This window comes from Mytilus edulis, chromosome 1 (assembly GCF_963676685.1).
Source record: "Mytilus edulis chromosome 1, xbMytEdul2.2, whole genome shotgun sequence".
NCBI lineage: Eukaryota > Metazoa > Mollusca > Bivalvia > Mytilida > Mytilidae > Mytilus > Mytilus edulis.
This window is the reverse complement of record NC_092344.1, coordinates 48,221,030-48,240,155: the sequence shown is the minus strand read 5'-3', so window position 1 is coordinate 48,240,155 and position 19,126 is coordinate 48,221,030. Positions and strand designations below refer to the sequence as shown.

Here is a 19,126-nt window from a genome sequence, read left to right as displayed (position 1 = left end):
TTGTTGATTTGTCGGTAATATGTTACAATTATTCATTAAAATAATCAAGAAAAAAAAGAATTGTTAAATGCACATGCATGTGTGCAGTTGTTTTTACTTTGAAGAAGGGAATTGTGTGAGGTTCACAAAATAATATTGGAATTATTTGCACACATATCATAATATTTGTATTGCTAAATTAAACAACTTGCCACTTAACCTTAACAAGTGCTCCACGAAACCTCTTTCTAAATTATTAACATCTATTTTATCAGCAATCAAAGACGGGCTTCAAAGTTATTGTGAAACTGCCTATTCTAGAGGTGGCGTGAATCAGATGTGGATACTTAAAAATTCAAAAGATCTTTTAGAGTACATACAATCTAACTCTCTTTCATCTTGTAACAGTATTAAAACATTTGACTTTTCTACCCTGTACACAAGTATTCCACATTCCAAACTAAAAGACAAATTGAAAGAGTTGATATTACTTTGCTTCATAAAAAAGAATGGCCAACGTAGATACAAGTATCTTGTCTTAGGGAGGGATAAATCCTACTTTGTAAAGAATCACTCTGATTCATACAAAAAATTCTCTGAAACTGATATTATCAAGATGCTTGATTTCTTGATTGACAACATATTTGTTACGTTCGGAGGACGTGTTTTTCAACAGACTGTCGGCATTCCAATGGGAACAAACTGTGCCCCTCTACTCGCCGACTTGTTTCTTTATTATTATGAGGCTGACTTCATGCAGGAACTTCTTAGAAAGAAAGATAAGAAGTTAGCAATATCCTTTAAGTCTACTTTCCGCTATATAGATGATGTTCTTTCACTAAACAATTCAAAATTTGGTGACTATGTGGAACGCATCTATCCAATCGAACTAGAGATAAAGGATACTACAGATACAGTTAAGTCGGCTTCATATCTTGACTTACATCTAGAAATTGACAATGAGGGTCGGTTGAAAACAAAACTTTACGACAAAAGAGATGATTTCAGCTTTCCAATTGTGAACTTTCCATTTCTAAGTAGCAACATTCCAGCAGCACCTGCATACGGGGTATATATCTCCCAATTGATACGATATTCCCGTGCTTGCATTTCCTATCATGATTTTCTTGATAGGGGTTTGCTGCTCACAAGGAAGCTATTAAACCAAGAGTTCCAAATGGTGAAGTTGAAATCATCCCTTCGTAAATTTTACGGACGCCATCACGAGTTGGTTGACCGTTATGGAATAACCGTTTCACAAATGATATCGGATATGTTCCTTACGTCGTAACTACAATCCCCTTCCCTTTCATGAATATGACCTACCGAATTAGACTATTTACCGGATTTGTAATCACTTAAGCAACACGACGGGTGCCACATGTGGAGCAGGATCTGCTTACCCTTCCGGAGCACCTGAGATCACCCCTAGTTTTTGGTGGGGTTCGTGTTGTTTATTCTTTAGTTTTCTATGTTGTGTCGTGTGTACTATTGTTTTTCTGTTTGTCTTTTTTATTTTTAGCCATGGCGTTGTCAGTTTGTTTTAGATTTATGAGTTTGACTGTCCCTTTGGTATCTTTCGTCCCTTTTTTTAACACATTGAAATAGCTTTAAACTATTTCCGGTGTCATACATCAGCGTATAGCTGCGACGTACGCCGGTTGTGGAGAGAAATCATGTACGCTGCAAATATGCTAGAAATTTTGGATGCATTTAACCTGTCAGTCATATCTGTATCGTGTGCACAACTAGCTTTAAGCGAGTATTGGGCGTACGAAAAGGGTACCTAAGCGTTTATCGGGCATTCAAGTAACGTACGTCGGCGTATTGTTGGCGTTTGTCTATGCACGCTACGAAAGAAAAAAAGTTATTTGAACGTATTCGAGACGCAACGTATCTAGGACGTTTAATTGTGGGTTGTTTGTTACAAACACACCCGCATACGTTTTAGTTAAGGTCGAACTATCTTGAAGCGTATACAACGTGCCCTAAATATGTCTCAAACTTATCTGTAGCGTTTTCAACGCGCTTGAAGCGCATGCATTAAGTGCGTGTAACGAACAGGTAAAAACTTGACACACGCTTGAGCTGGATGAAAATGTTTAAGCTGCAAAAAAAATTACTGGAGTTATAACGTTCCCAAAGCGTATACCTTTACATTTCGACGTTCTTCAAACTTTTGAAGCACGCGTTTATCGATTGCGTAGCGTTCCTCTGGCGTGCAACTAACGTATACAGACTTAGTCAATTTTCTCTGTACGTCTGGAGCACGCCGGTCTATACACCAATGTGTGACGCCAGCATTACTGTAGATAAAACTGTCTAAAAGAATGCCACAAACGTGAACTGTTTCATTTCCTAACTAATCCTATATATGTGTTTGTTTTGTTTATAGCCTAGTGAAATTAGAGATTAAACATATTTTATTTCGTTTGAAATTGGGGTTTACCCGTTTGCTATTAGTGGTAATTATTTATAGATGGGAACTAGTATAACAAGTTCTGCAACAGTATGTACTATTTATAGAGTTTGATGTCGGGTGCATAATGCACGAAAAAAGTTTTGGTGGTTAATACGGGTGGGGTTTAATGGTACTATATAAAGTTTGGCATTTAAATGTAATATTATCGAAGGTGCTCGCAGTTGCGTCGAATTGAAGTTGGTCACATTGGTATATTGACAGTTGCTGCTATGTTTATTACATACGTACAGGCGTTGGAGGTATTAACCGATAAAAAAGAAAAGATGCGAATGAGAAACAATGTTATATGTCATTGATTTATATGTCCGTGGTTTGAATCGAAGAAATATGTACAATAAAGTAAAATAAAATATTGTATCGCAAGAGAAAATAATATGTTACTGCGAGCAACTAATCCTATATCTGTGTTTGTTTTGTTTATAGCCTATTGAATTAAGTGATTAAATAGTTTAAATTCGGACGAGCAGGGCGGGGGGAATTTAAATATATATACATTCATGTTTAAAATTCAGAAACGAAGCAAATAAAGTGAAAGTGTTGCAATATACAAGCTTGAAAAGTATATGGCATTGTTTAAATATTCTAAATGTTCGAAGTAGTTCCTTATTTATGCCCTCTCGCCAACCAGTTACATGCTGTATGAAGACAATAATAAAGTTGTACTACACAATGTAAAATTATCAATATTTGTATTGAAGAAACTGTGTTAACTGCTAATCGTGGAAGTGACCTTGAACCTTGTTTCTTATTTTCAGGTCACTATTTTGTTCATGAAATAGCCATATATGACTCGATATTTACTATAATTTTCTTTGCTTTACAACAAGCTTAGATACATTTGAAAATAGAAACCGTTATATACTAGTATTGGATATTTCTATACATTTAAATGTACAATATCAAAACGTAGAAGTATAAAGTTCAAGGTTCTCAGAAAATGATTGAGCCAATATAATCTACGCACTGTCATAAAATACATTCAAACGCGCATTTAAATAACACCATATTTAACTTTTGCTGTTTTTAGTGACAACCTTGTTAGTATATATGCAATCTAATAGCCTTTTACCAAGGGAACTTTTATCTAATTAGACATGGGAAATTTCTTGGTCTAAAATACCCCTTCCTTAGAAGAATATTAAGTTGATTTAAGAATTTATTTGGAACAGGCCATTACTTCACAATTAAACTGTTAATTTTCTTTTATGTTTTACAATTAAAAAAACAAAGGGTTAATTTATGATTTTAGATTACGCCCATAAAGCGAGGGCTATCTCGAATGCTGCAAATAGTTTTACTTCTTTAGACTTCTCATTTGATCTTATTGAAAATGGTGGTAATTGTTTTAAGTATTTACGTTAGTATTATTTATATGCTAACATTGCCTATGTAAATTTTCAAATTGTTTGTATGCACATTGAACGACAAATTTATGTGACGTATACAATTTTCTAACGTCAGACTCACAAATCAATGAATGTGTTTGTAGATAGATATTTTTGTGTTCTGTTAAATTGTTCCCTTTTAAAATTGTTATACGATGTTGACTGATGTACCCATATTTTTACTATTTTATTTATTGTGTCTGTTTAGTTAACGCATCAATGTAAATATAACGGAATTTGATGAGACTGTCATTAAAGTGAAAAGGTTAGCGCTATAGAACCAGGTTTAATCCAACATTTTCTACATTTGAAAATGCCTGTACCAAGTCAGGAATATGATAGATCTTGTCCATTCGTTTTTGATGCGTTTTGTTATTTGATTTTGCCATGTGATTATGGACTTTCCGAATTGATTTTCCTCTGAGTTCAGTATTTTTGTGATTTTACTTTTTAGTTAATTTCATATTCGATGGATAAAGCATTTTGTAAGTCCTAATTAGTATTACATCGTCACAGCATTAATTTGAAATTGCCCATCACGACCGACATAGTCATAATATCTATTTGGACTACTACACTGAAGATAATTGGGAACTTTTGGATCTAAAAAAAAATGAAAATAAAAAAAAATGAAAGGATTGATAAGATAAAACCCTATAAAAGTCGTATTGCTGCTTAACACATACGCAACAAAATATCTTTAAAAAAAAAGAAACCAACGACAACCACTGGAATGCAAAAGCATTTTATGTCGGGTGTAGTGTTAAAAAACGGTAAGAAAAAAAAGAGAAGCACTACAGAAAACACTTCAAATAATTCTTTTACGACCTATCCAAAACTAATAATTTATTGATTATTTTGTTGTTTTCGTTCTTACAATGTTTTTGTTTGTTTTGGGTTTGCATTTGTACAATATCCTTCACAATGTTCTGCTGGGAAATAATCAGACTGTAGATTATTAAAAGGAATGTCAAGCTGAAATAATAAGTATTTATGGTTTTATGGATTAACAGATAAACTAGTAAAACATCCAGATAGTTGTACTCAAAGTGTGCTTGATCATTTTGATCGGGTCTTTCCTTTGATGAACGCAGATAGATACAGTGAGAGAATATACTGCTATGGCAATAAAAAATACGTTTTTGGAAGATTGTTTCAATCCGTGCATTAAAGCAAACTTATATTTATTTGTTTCAATTTCAGTTTAATCAAACAAGAAACATGACCCGCAAAATGCTAATATCCATTTTGATTTCCTATTTTGTAGTTGTGTCCCATTGCTGTAGTTCCTGGAACCATGACAAACCGTGTATGTGTGAGACACGTCCACTGACTGTCAGAGCGGGTGAAGAGATATAAACGATAGAACAGACCAGAATGTTTGTTACAGAAATTGTGCATCCTCTGCAAAAGGTTGTTATGGGTGCAAATGATATTTAATCTCATAAGGCCCGATTACATCAACATCTTTGTACACTTTTGTTTGCATTTCCGCTCTATATCTGTAATAAGCTTCACATATTCTGTAAAAAAAAACCAAGTATGATATAATGTAACTTTAAATTAATGACGGGTGTGTTTTTGGTTTTCGTTTACTTTTTTTTATAGGGACTAACATGTAATTGAATTTGTATATATCGCAATGCAGATTAAAAAAAAAAATTATTTGCAATTATGCATTTATTATAACAGTAAAGGTACTAGTTGCACTTCCCCAAATGCTACGTTTGATAGTTAATATCTTTTCAGTCATGCCCGAGGCCGCAAACCATCCAAACCGAATACAAACAAACTAGAGACCTAATAAAATACAGAAGCACCATATATAAACCAAGTATATTCTAAAAACCGGAAATGAAATCGGAGCTTTGAATTTGGAAAATATATCCCATAATTCAGGATTTGCACAATTTTATTTATATTAGAAAATGGTTGATAATTAGTGTAGCAAGTATTTCATCCTTCATATTTAACAAAGACAAAGTCATTTAAATAAGGACATCTCTTTTTAAAACTCAGGATTAAAGTGGACATAAGTCATTCTACTATTAACCAAATATGGTGTTGACCATATCTATTACCAAGCTGAAAATGCCTGTACTTGAGAATTAAACGCAACTATTCTTTAAGGATGTTTCGAGAAAATGAATAGAATACATATAGGTTTTTGTCAAGATCAAGGTGTTGTGATATCAATTCAACAGAATTACATCAGTTTTTCAACATATCTCTAACACAATTTAGGAATCAGAATAATCGACAACATAAACCTCCGATCTATGGGTGGTCTTATTTTTTTATCTGTTCAAATGCATTAAATTGTTTTTCCTACCTTTTCCTAGCTCAATCAAATATTCCAATCTTTATGTCACATTTAGATTGACAGAAGACACGTCCCTTCAAATTGTTATGTCATACTATTCCATTTTGATATCTCTGCAACAGACCTATCTAGCGTTAGTTTTAATTGCGTTTCAAATGAGAAAGATACAACAACTGTGTTTACGATTTCAATAGATTTTATAAATCATCGTGTTCATAGTGACCGACAGCGTTCACAATCTTTATTTGAAAGAAAAAAAAAACAGAACTGTAAATAAACAAATAATTAAAAACGAAATATGCAATCATCTGATGCCCGTTTATGGCCTTAGCCTTTCTTTTATATACTAATCATTCGAAAGAAGACGACGAAATAAGGCCAACCCTACGCATTTGTCTTCATTGTGGAAACTTGAAAAGAATGGTCGAAGCATGAACACAATACAAAAATAAATAATGACAATAAGAAACTATCATGACAGATGCTTGAAATCATCAACATTTCTATTATGAAAACAATATCAATTGCAGAAGAGGTGGCCATGAATTGTGTTAACTTAAAGTTATTTTTTTTTGGTAAGAAATATATAATACATCTTCGTGTTTCCTATCACTGACCTTGCTTAATCAAGTTCAATGTTAAACAAGGTATATTAGAATCCGTTATAACGAACAATATTTATTCGATACATGTATTTATCAAGAAAAAAAATTAAGAAAGTTCACGGAAATAAGCCAATATGATATACGCACTATATATATATATGATGTATAAATCACGAAGGTGTGCATTTAGATAATATATCATTTAACAGTTTCCAGTTCTCAGTAGCAACTAAGTCTGTTGAAAATTGTAAGTATGTAATTCTATACGTTTTTATTACGAAGGGACATTCTATCAGATTGGCAATTGTCAATTCTTTGTTTTAATTTACAATTAAGTCCATTCACTTCAGATGCAGAAGATAAAAATTTGATTTGATATTTATTTCCAAATTGAATTTACGTTATAGTTTATAAACATGATAAAGTGATTTTCTTTTATGATTTGCACGATAATCGTAATTTTATAGTTTTACAAACTCGCAACCAAAGCCAAAGGTGATCTCAGATGCTTCAATTAATTTTACCTGTTTAGACCTGAAATGCAACCTAAATATAAGTTGACGCTTATTTGTCTCTGTATGTTTAATAACATAAAAGGTACCATTTTTTTGCAACTGATGCCCTTTTCAACAATCAATATCTCTTTAGTAATGCTCGAGGCCAAAATATTTGAAAATTCAATGCTTATTACAAAAAAGGCGAGCTATAAACCAAAAAGGACTAAAAGGAAGAGCCAAAACCTCTGCAAAAACATAATGTAAGTTGGATTTGTTTTTCTTCTTTATCACTAATACGAAGATAAAAACAACATTATCTTTATTTGTTATTCTTGTTTTCCAGTTCAACAAAACCTCAAGAAATATGGCTCGACAAATACTGATGTGCATAATGATTTCCTGTTTGGTTATTGCGTCTCTTGGATGTAGTTTCTGGAACAAGGGTAGACCGTGTTTTTGTGAATGTGAAGATACATACACCTCATGTCGGGGCAACTGTAGCGCTAATCACGTCGGAATGAAATTAGTAACCTGTTACGGCAGTTGTTTGTCCGCTCAAATGAGTTGTTATAGAGGGTGCTTTTAAAATTGTATTATAGAATAAAGATATTGATAGTTTATACTTATAGATCTTATAGTCACATTGCATTAGAACTTTGACTCGATTTGTTTATATTTATTTTATGCTCTTTATCTGTAATACGCTTCATATATTCTAAACAATTGAAAAAAATTAAAACATTGTAAAATATATTTGTAATTTTGAATATTTATGTGTTGTTGTTGTTGTTATTGATTTTTATTTCCTTTTAAGTAAGGACTTATATGACTTGACAGTATCCATGCATAATTAATAAATCAATTTTAACAGCTTGTTGTGGCTATATAAACCTACATTTACGGTATCAATTGTACAGTATCATATGCACATATCGACAATTAATGTCAATTCAGTGATGACGAGGGCTGAAAAATCTAAACCTCATGCAAACTTTAATAAGCTCATCAAACTTAAACGAACATAGAGGTTTTTAGCTCAATATAGTACTGCAACTGACATCGAAAAAGACGCTTAGTTAACGAGTTTAATGGTCCGGAATAACACACGGCTGCAAATTGTTTTAAATGATAGAATAATATCTATATTTTAATTTCCGTCGGGTCGTAAAAAGATTCTATGGTCACATTTTTGTATTTTATCCCTTTAATGGGGGTACCCCTCAATTTACGGTTTTGGGTAGTAACCTTAAAATCCAAAAATATATTTTTTGGTTAAATTTCTTGCTATTTTCGTAAATATTTTCTATGCACATATCATCAAGGATCATCGAAATGATGAAGACATAAATATAATACCATCTCCAAGTAAAACTTTCAAACTTAAAGTTAGCTGTTTTTAGATAAAAATTTAACGCGTTTTTCTTTGAAAACGAGAAAATATATGATTCAAAAATAGTATTTGACATTTGAGAGGACAAAACATATTATTGCGGTACTGCATGCAAATTTTGTTGGGCAAATTCTAAACAATTTTGTCAAAAACTCAAAAATAAAAACATCATTTGTACCTTTTTTAATTACGGAAATTTCCTATCCGTCAATCAGCTCCACCATTTATTTTTTCCTTCACCATCAATTTGATAGTTTCGATGTGATTATGTAGATTTCGTAGGAGAAGTTAATTTATTTTTGAGTGATTTGAATATATATAGTAGTTCTTTCGTGTATTTTCTGTAAATAAGTTATATTTTTGTTAATAAAATTTTGACTTAATATAAAAGTTAACCAAATCCTTCGGATAAGAGGTTTTTCCGGATAATGACTATAGTTGACATTGTGTGAAAATACATTGTATGTCAATGTTTAACCTCAGAGCAATTAATATGCATGCAAGTGGGGGGGGGGGGGGGGGGGGTACTATTATATTCGCAGAGATTTGGTGTGTGACAAGGTGATGCTAAAACCAACTTCTCTTAATATTTTGCTTTCCGTATGCGAATCATTAGTGATGTTATGAGACTTGCACCAGAAGGCAAAATTTGGTGCGTCTTTAAATTAGATTGATTGATTGATTGTTGGTTGCTTAACGTCCAGTGACAAATATTTCATGCATGTTCAGGACGAGAACAAGTTAACAATAAAAACAAGAGGTAGGTTTTGTCATAATAGAGGCCATTCGGGATGATGATCGGGAAAATTTAGACTGCCACTGGAAAATGATGGTATATTGGATTTGGACAGAAATTTTCCATTGCAACATGCCACCTTCGGACTCCTCAAAGAGTTGATGCAAGGGTTTTTAACATGCAAAGAACGTGACACTCCCTTTACACGAGGCATCGGACTTAAAGTTCCCATTCTGACCGGACGTGACTGCGAACTTGATACATCCCGCACAGCCAAAACGCCCCACTTCGTTTTACTGCCGGTCGGGAGAAGACCAAGTGACCATATTTCGTTTCCCCAGGCACCCTAGGGGAACTTTAAATTAGAAACAACAGAAATCCATACATGTGATCAAACTGATCGACATGTATCCTCACAACCTGACACTTTTATACGATCTCGCGCTCAGTTTCTTCCTTGTAGTTTGGATATGAAAACAGGGTTTTTGTGTAAGAGACAAACCTTTAAAAAAAAACCCAGAAAACTACGCAAAACTGAGTCCTCTAAACGTGTTGACAGTCTTTTAAGTTGTGCTTATTAACGTGAGTAATCATTTATCCATGCATAACCCCGTACTTATTGAAGTCAACACCTGTGCAATTAAGTAAAACAGTTACTGAAAAATTAGAATTTGAACTTGCTGTCAGTTCATTAATAACGATTGTTAGTGATGTGATTTGTTCTTCTATAAAAAAAAAGCCTTTCTCATGTAGCACATCCTCTATATATACCGATCAATTTTACCCCAGATTGTCTCTGATGCTTAACAAACTGCCAAACTCCAGAATTAACTAGATATTGTGACACCTTACAATTCAGACACAGTGGGGTCAAGGGATATGAAATATAGAGTTTAGCTCTGAGCTCAATTTAGGGGATGCCATATCTGCTGCAGGAAAATTGAAGTCTATGTTAAGACTTTCAGAATTACACCAAGGTGTGTCTGAAAATATTAAGGATACATTAAAAGAAGAACAATTACTTCACCTTGCCAACAGTGCTCTTATGAGCTATATGTCCTCGTTTTGGTATTTCTATGGAAACGCATAGCTTGTTAATAGATATAGGAAGATGTGGTATGAGTGCCAATGATACAACACACCATCCAAGTCACAATTTATAAAAGTAAACCATCATAGGTCACGGTCTGGTCTTCAACACGGAGCCTAGGCTCAAAAGTTCATTTGTTAGTTAATTGATAAAAATAACACAAAGGCGCTTCTGAACCGTATATTGTCCCTAAAGATAACAAAAATTCGTAAATGTATGGCTATTACAAAATCAATCGTTTCTGTAGCAACATTCGCCCCATTACATTTTGGATTGGCAGTGCAGATACATCATGCATATGCATATGGGAATATGGGTCACGAACATTGATCGAAACTTTGTACTCACATTTCTTTTGTGTTTCCTATGCAAAGGTAAGACTATATCTGACGAGTTTGACCGAATCATGACGGTATTTATGCTACAGATAGCATTTGTACTCAAAAACTGTGTTTGCTTTGAACAAACTCTGTCCTACGCCGAACTTGTTCTTATAAAAAAAGGGAAGTGTCTTGTAATGCTAATACGCGTACTGAATCCGCATATGATGACTAAGAGATTGATTCATGTCACTATTTTATGAATACTTGAGCTATTGTGTGTCGCTTTTATATAAGGATCATGACTGATTTTGAATTACAATATTAGAAAATTGGCATTGCATTGTATAATTTTTCATCCTTCCCTTAAAAAGTTAATGAGTTAACTTTTTTACCAGGATTATCCCACTAAAAAATGTTCATGCAACAAACTGACTTTGTTTTACACTCAATTTTTTTAAACCTCGCATTCGCCTCGGGTGACTATAGTATATTTTGTGTTTCAACTGCTGTCTAGACTTTGCAAATACACAATATGTATTTATCTATAACTAGATACTAATTTTCACAAAATACACAACCTTTAAGATGCAAAATTAAAAACACTGTTTCAGCACTTGCATTTTGTTTTTTTCAAAGATAGAAAAAATATTGAAATAATTTGATAAACTGGTGTTTTATACTTTAGAAAATAATTCTGTAATATACTATAGTGAAATACTATACACAATATGAAAGTTTATGGATGTGAAAGGTCAAGGCCACTTCTTCTTTTACTATGTCTTAAATGGAAAAAAATCAGAAAGTTCCAAATCAACGTCATTTTGTAATGGCAGCTTTTCATATAAGTAGTCAAATTTGTCGTTTTAACATCGTTTATACAATATGCTTATGATTGAATCGTTTTTGTAGCATTCTATTGAATAAATATCAGAATATTTCTCCTTTTTGTCCTTGTGGTTGAAATGTTAATATTTTTAAGTCTGACCTTTGACCGCAATTTCACAAAATTGTGACCACTCTGGATTTTTACGACCCAACTTTTCTTATTGTACACGTTTTCATCTTTCCATCGATATATAATTTAGGTGTGTGTTCTTCCGGACCATTAAAGTTTTAAAAAATGAACTCTGGTTGCAGTACTAATATACACAAAGACCAGATCTTTGCAAGAGGGAAATATATCGATCCCTAAATTAAAAATGATTTCCAAATTTAACAACAGCAAGCTTAAGGTGTCTTTGAGTTTAAATGGTTAATGATAAGTGTAGTATGTTGCAAGGCAAGGTTTTCAAGTCAACCAAACGTCTTGTCTATTAGATATTAAAGCGCATGTTGTATCCGTTTTCAGGAGAACATTTTATTCTATCTAACCAAACTGATATTCGAACGTCTTTCAATTATTTCAAAATCAATACGTGGTTTAATGTATAATTTTAATACTAAATACCAGTACGGTGTTTAATGTAAAATTTTGAATGTTGCACGTGGTCTAATGTGTAATTTTGAAAATTGCACTTGTGTTAAGAAATAACATCGAAACTTGTACGTGTTGTATAATTTTGAATCCCCTTTTTTGGTTTAAAAAGGCTGAAGATACCATGGGTGCTTTAAAAACAGATACACTCAACGTCTCCTAAGCGGTTGCAAAGCAACTTTTCGTAATCAAAATTATTTTTAACAAGCAGTCCACAGCTTTCACAATAAAGTACATTACCTTTTTATGTTGATGTAACTGTGTCCTAAAACTGTGACAATGTCATTATATAAATTACATTAGTTTCGACTACCATTGCACGTCAATCTTTATCATAACGGACAGTTGATTGGATAGAAGTGATGGATTGCCAAGTCTATATCGAACTGAGGTCCTATAAACTGACTAGTATTCGAATTTGATAAAAAATGTTTTATTGTTTCAGTATTGAAAGTCTTGATTTACGTAGTTCCGTTTAGATTAAGTATTGGGAGTCGTTTGCATCCCCCTTTTTCTTAGTTTTTCGAAGAAACTTATGTAAAATAGTTTTAATGGAAGCTTTCTGAAGGTTTTTGATAGAACGTACGACAATTCACGAGGACGGGACAAATTGTGATTAATGTCCATTCAGCTTTTCTGTTGTAAAAATTTGACATGCGGGTATGTTTGAACAGTGTAAATGACATTGTCATAGTATCATGACATTGTCTTTTAATATGAAAGATTATAAACTGTACTATTGTGACTGTGTTATCCTGGTTGAAAACTAAATTGATTTAGAAAAAGTGCTTTGTTACCGCTGAGGAGACGTTGAGTGTAACATTTATATGTGGAGCAGTTTCTGCTTATCCTTCAGGAGCACCTGAGATCACCCCTAGTTTTTGTGGGGTTCGTGTTGTTTATTCTTTAGTTCCTTTATGTTGTGTCATGTGAACTATTGTTTGTCTGTTTGTCTTTTTCATTTTGAGCCATTATGTTGTCAGTTTATTTTCGATTTATGAGTTTGACTGTCCTTTTGGTATCTTTCGTCCCTCTTTTATATCTAACATAATCATCAGATACCGAGTCCACACTAACGGAAATGACAACAAAAACGAAAGACGACAAAAAGATATACAAGTCAACTAAACATTACTTACAAAACTAAAGACCTATTGACACGAACCCCACCAGAAAGCTTTTGGTGATGGCATGTTCTACGAATGGGAACACAGATACAACTACACTAATGGTAAACATTATGTTGACAGTACACATTCGGTGATTAGTGTCATTGGTACAATCGAGGAACATATGACATATCTGTGGTTACGTTATTTGAACAAATATGTGTGAAATGTATTCCAAAACGGCCAAATAACTCCCTTGTTGGCGTCTATAAAACTTTCGAAAGGATGACTTAACTTTAAAATTAGTACACTTGTTTAAAAGCTTCCTAGTAATTTTATAGGCTCTTTTTGGGAATTTAAAAGATATAATGCTTCGTCGTTTTGATAATATTAATATTGCTTACATTATATTGTTGTTTTTGCTAGTATAGTAGAACAACTTTTGAATAAACATATAAAAAGAACAATTGCATGAGCTTTTCAATTGTACATCATAGTTATAAACATTAAGAATAAGGCAAGGCCGTCAGGACGGTTGTCTCCCAACGCATGTATATTCATTATACAGTAATGAATTGTATGTTGTATGTTCGATTAATGGTCGATATGTAAATAATACACGAAAATATATTGAGGCAATAACCAATTTTGCCTCTTATCCCTTCATTGTAATATTGTGTGATGGTAATTCTTTTTAATTTTTGTCTTTCATTTTTGCTGATGTGCTTTGTCTTTATGCTTTTTTATTCTTTGTTGACACATATTTTTTTTAAAAGTTATTAAGATGATAACACGATGTTGACGGGTCTACCCCTATTTTTGACATTTATACCTTATATATGTGTGTTTGTTTTGTGGAATTGTTTTGCGAATTTCATACCAGTGAAAGGTCTAGCTTCTTAATTTTCTTCGGTGTTCAGTATTTTAGTGTTTTTCCTTTTTACTGCAAAATGCTTTGTCATCAATATTTTTTATTAAAGAAACAGTGTTAACCACAAGGCCATTGAGGAGGACGTGTACCTTGCTACCAATTTTAAAATCAATGTTTTTAAGGATATAGACGGAGACTGCGTGTTCCCTATCATAAACTTTGATTAATCAAGTACACATTTGAAGAAGATACATTAGGAAGTATGAACCATTTTGAACAAAACCATTTACACAAACATGTAAATGTAAAAATAAACAATCAAAAATCATTAAAGCACAAAGTTCAAGGTACATTGTATTTCTAGGGAATATAGATGTGTATTCATGTAACGATATATTTCACTTTTGCTGTTGCTATTTACAACTTAGTTAATTGAAACTTGTAAGTATGAAATTTGATATGTTTTTAACGAAGGGACATGACATCATTTCTTGTTTTAATTTGAAATACCATTTACTTCAGATGCAGTAGAGTTGATATTTTATTTAACATGTACTAGTATTATAAAATATAATTAAGTAATAGTTTTTAAAGTGACTTTCTGTGATCATTTGCAAGAAAATCATACATTTATAGTTTAATGAACTTGCATCAAAAGCGAGGGTGATCCCTGATGCAATTAAATAGCGTTCTGTCAAGGAACTTTCCCTCTGTTTTAGCCATGATAATGTCTTTTTCTTTAATATCTGTTCTTTCAAGTGCAGAAGAAACACATTTACTGTTTGATTTGGAAAACAACTTTACCTCTCAAATCGCAGATCCTCAGAAACGTATTTTTGTTTCACAACACAAATGTTTTAATTATAAATGGACGGTTAACTTTTGTTAGTTCATGTGTGTTACAAATAATAATGATATATGGCGGTTCTTGAAATAGTTCTTTCATAAAGTTATTTATGTAAAATAATGATTCTCATGTCTATCTGGTATTAGTCTTCTTTTAAATGACAATATGCGAATTACACTGACTCAACGTTTATTTGTTTCTTTTCTAGTTAAATCAAACCCCACAGAGACATGGCCCGTCAACAATTGGTGTTCATTTTGATATCATGTTTGGTCCCTTGGTTGTTTTTCCTGGAACCAGGATAAACCGTGTACTATGTGTGACTGTAATGACATGTGTATCACCTGTCGGAGCATATGTAGAGATATTTACCACCAATTAGACCAACATGTTTGTCACAGGAAATGTGTATCTACTGTAAGGAGGTGTTATAGCAGGTGCTTTGATTATCCAATCACGCGTAACTCAAATATATCACCAACATATTTAAGAAAAACAACATGTCGATATGTAAATGCAAAATAGTTTACTGGTAAATGGATGTTTGACTTAATTTGTTGATTTGTCGGTAATATGTTACAAATATTCATTAAAATAATCAAGAAAAAAAGCATTGTTAAATACACATGCATGTGTGCAGTTGTTTTTACTTTGATGAAGGAAATTGTTTGAGGTTCACAAAATAATATTGGAATTATTTGCAAACATCATAATAATAATTGTATTGTTATACTACACAACTTGAAATTCGTAGTGAATCAGTCCATCATTTTTTTTAATGTCCTGTACCAAGTCAGGAATATGGCAGTTGTTATCAAATAGTCGCCCTCTTATATTTGTAGTTGATGTGTTTACTTCGGGTTTAGTTTGTTACCCCGAATGGTTTTCTCTTAATCGATTTATAACCTTTGAACAGCGGCATACTACTATTACTATTGGAACCAAATAAAAACTCCTATGTAGAATTACAATTAGAAAATCGCAAATCTTCCATCTATCCTTTCTGAACAAAAATTATTATAAAAAACATACTGCACTCCGAGGAAAATTCACAAAGGAAAGTACCTAATCATATGGCAATTTCGAAAGCTATAACACATCAAAGAATGAATAACGATTGTCATATCAAAAGAACGACGAATATATTGTGAAGAGTTAGAAATAGTCCTAACAATACCCCCAGATACAAAGTATCGTTCAGAAATGGTATGGACCCACTATCAGATAAAGAACTGAATGCTAGTATAACACTTTATAAGTTGGGTATGTCCAAAAGACTTCTCTTAATTTACCTCTAACAAAAAAGTTCAGGTCAAAAAATAAATCCATGGATGTTAATTGCCTGTATACGTAAAGAGCTTTTTAAAATACTAATGAAAGATTTTTCAATAGCATGTTTCATATTATCCCGTTCTTTTGTAATGCAGCGAAAATAGAAATCAACCTCATACGAACTGCAAACTACTTTTTATTTGATAATATTATTAAGTATCTCTTGTCAAAATGAAGAGAATATAACGTGATTTTGTGCCGCGGAAGTTCTGTTGCAATCCAAATGGTATAAAATACGGTTTGAACAAAGTTTCATCTGTTATTTCCTAAACACAAGATGGCAGTGGTTAGATAATAACACGATCGAGTCGAGGAAAAACAAAGCCACCACAAAATTGTAAAAGACGAAAATGATGAATAGTTAATCTACAGTCCACGCATAACAACAATTTTTTAAAGTTCGAAAGGAAAGTGGTATTGCTAAATAGCAGTCTATATTTAACAAAACAAAATTGACGAAAATAGTGTTACTTTATTTATCCACCCCTGATTTTATTGATTTTGTATTTACATTGTATAATAGATCAATTTATTCGTTCAGTGTATGTTCAATTATGTAATAATGTCTTTTGATTGAGTTAAGCTATTTGAATTGATATTTTATAGTGTAAAATTGAGAATGGAAATGGGGAATGTGTCAAAGAGACAACAACCCGACCAAATAAAAAACAACAGCAGAGGGTGTCTGTCTATATTGGGATGTTACATTATTGTTTCAGAAAAAGGTGAAGGTTTGTTCCTATTAAAACCTTTAAATAAACTACGATTGTTTGCACCTGTCCTTAGTCAGGATCCTGATGTTCAGTAGTTGTCGTTTGTTGATCTTGTTCATAAGTGTTATTCGTTTCTCGATTTTTTTTAAATAGATTAGACCGTTGTTGTTCCCGTTTGAATGATTTTACACTAGTCATTTTGGAGCCCTTTATAGGTTGCTGTTCGGTTTGAGCCAAGGCTCCGTGTTGAAGACCGTTCTTTGACCGATAATGGTTTACTTTTACAAAGTGTGACTTGGATAGAGAGATTTCTCATTGGCACTCATACTACATCTTGTTATATCTATATACAAACTCTTTAATTTTCTCTCTTTACGGATCTTTGAATATTATAAATGTGTTCATTGCTTTTTTTTTTTTTTAACATTTTCAATGGTTTAACGTGGCCTGATAACAAAATTACAATATCACAGAAGAATGATCTTCAATAGAATGAAGTGAATTTCAAAACACATTTTAATCTTTGTTAAATCATGATTATCAACAATTTTGAATTGTTTTATATCTGGGCGTCACTGGTAAGTCTTGTGTGGACGAGGCGCGTTTTTGGCGCATTGAATTTTAAACCCGATGCCTTTTGTTATCTATTCTTCAGATGTTTCTTTGCATAAAACGTTCTCCTATTTATTTCAATTTTAGTCCTGTAATATTATGTTGTTATTTTAATGTTATATTTAACATTGCCATAAAAGTGCGAGGTTTGGCATGCCACAAAACCAGGTTCAACCCACCATTTTTTCCTTTAGAAATGTCCTGAGCCAGGTCAGGAGTATGGCCATTGTTATATTATGGTTCGTTTCTGTGTGTGTTACATTTTAACGTTGTGTTTCCGTTGTGTCGTTTGGTTTCTCTTATTTTTTTAGTGTGAATTCACATTACTATAAGACGTGTCACGGTACTTATCTATCCCAAATTCATGTATTTGGTTTTGATGTTATATTTGTTATTCTCATAGGATTTTGTCTAATTCTTAGTCCGTTTCTGTGTGTGTTACATTTTAATGTTGTGTCGTTGTTTTCCTCTTATATTTAATGCGTTTCCCTCAGTTTTAGTTTGTTACCCCGATTTTTGTCCATGGATTTATGAGCTTTGAACAGCGGTATACTACTGTTGCCTTTATTTGACACAATATTTTGAAACATTTGAATATGCTAAAAATTGTTTAGACCGTTTATAAGAAAGAAAAACTAAACATTCACTTTCAGTTGTCACTTTTTTATGTTAAAAATAGCAGTTGGATGGATGTCTTAAATGAAAACTTATAGTTTACTTCAGCCGGCCCCTGAACAAATATATATACTAGTTCAGTGATCATGAATTATACAAAGATTTATTGTCTTACAATCTGTCAATGCCTTAATCGTAATACTTAATACTGACTCTTAATGACATGTTAACACTAAATCCATTGAATGTTAGATGCTGACAGACTGACACTTTAGTCTTTGCAGAAACATGATTTTTTTATTAGCTGTTATTGGATTTGAACTAGGTTTCAGAAATTTCGAATACGTTCATGTATCTGTACTTAGCGTGTTTTATGTTGTTTTTTTTTCCTTTAGTGCTTGCTACGATGTGGTGAGCCAAGCCCTTTTTAACTGATTTTTACATTGTGTTCTTATGATGTGCTGTTACACCACTGTTGCATGTGAGAGGTAGTGGGGAGTGGCGCCAGCAAACATGTTTTACCGCGCCACATTCTGTTTATGCCTATTCCAAGTCAGTATCCTGTTAGTGTAACTATGGTTGTCATTTATTGCTGATATCATGTTTGTTTTTTTCCTTTCTTGTTTTTTTTTTCACAAGTCAGGCCATTTGTTTGTTTTCTTACTTGATTTGTTTTATATTTATCATTACATGGGTTCTTTAAAGCTTATCATATGCTATAAGGTTTTGCTTATTATTGAACA

At 32.6% G+C, this 19,126-nt stretch overlaps 1 long non-coding RNA gene across 1 annotated transcript; it reads left to right on the top strand.

Annotated features, from left to right (window-relative positions):
• The first annotated feature begins 6,943 nt into the window (after nucleotides 1-6,943).
• LOC139483801 (uncharacterized) lies at nucleotides 6,944-8,040 on the top strand. The gene is made up of 2 exons (XR_011655099.1): nucleotides 6,944-7,021; nucleotides 7,615-8,040. It is a non-coding gene; the product is annotated as an uncharacterized lncRNA (long non-coding RNA).
• The last annotated feature ends 11,086 nt before the right edge of the window (nucleotides 8,041-19,126 follow it).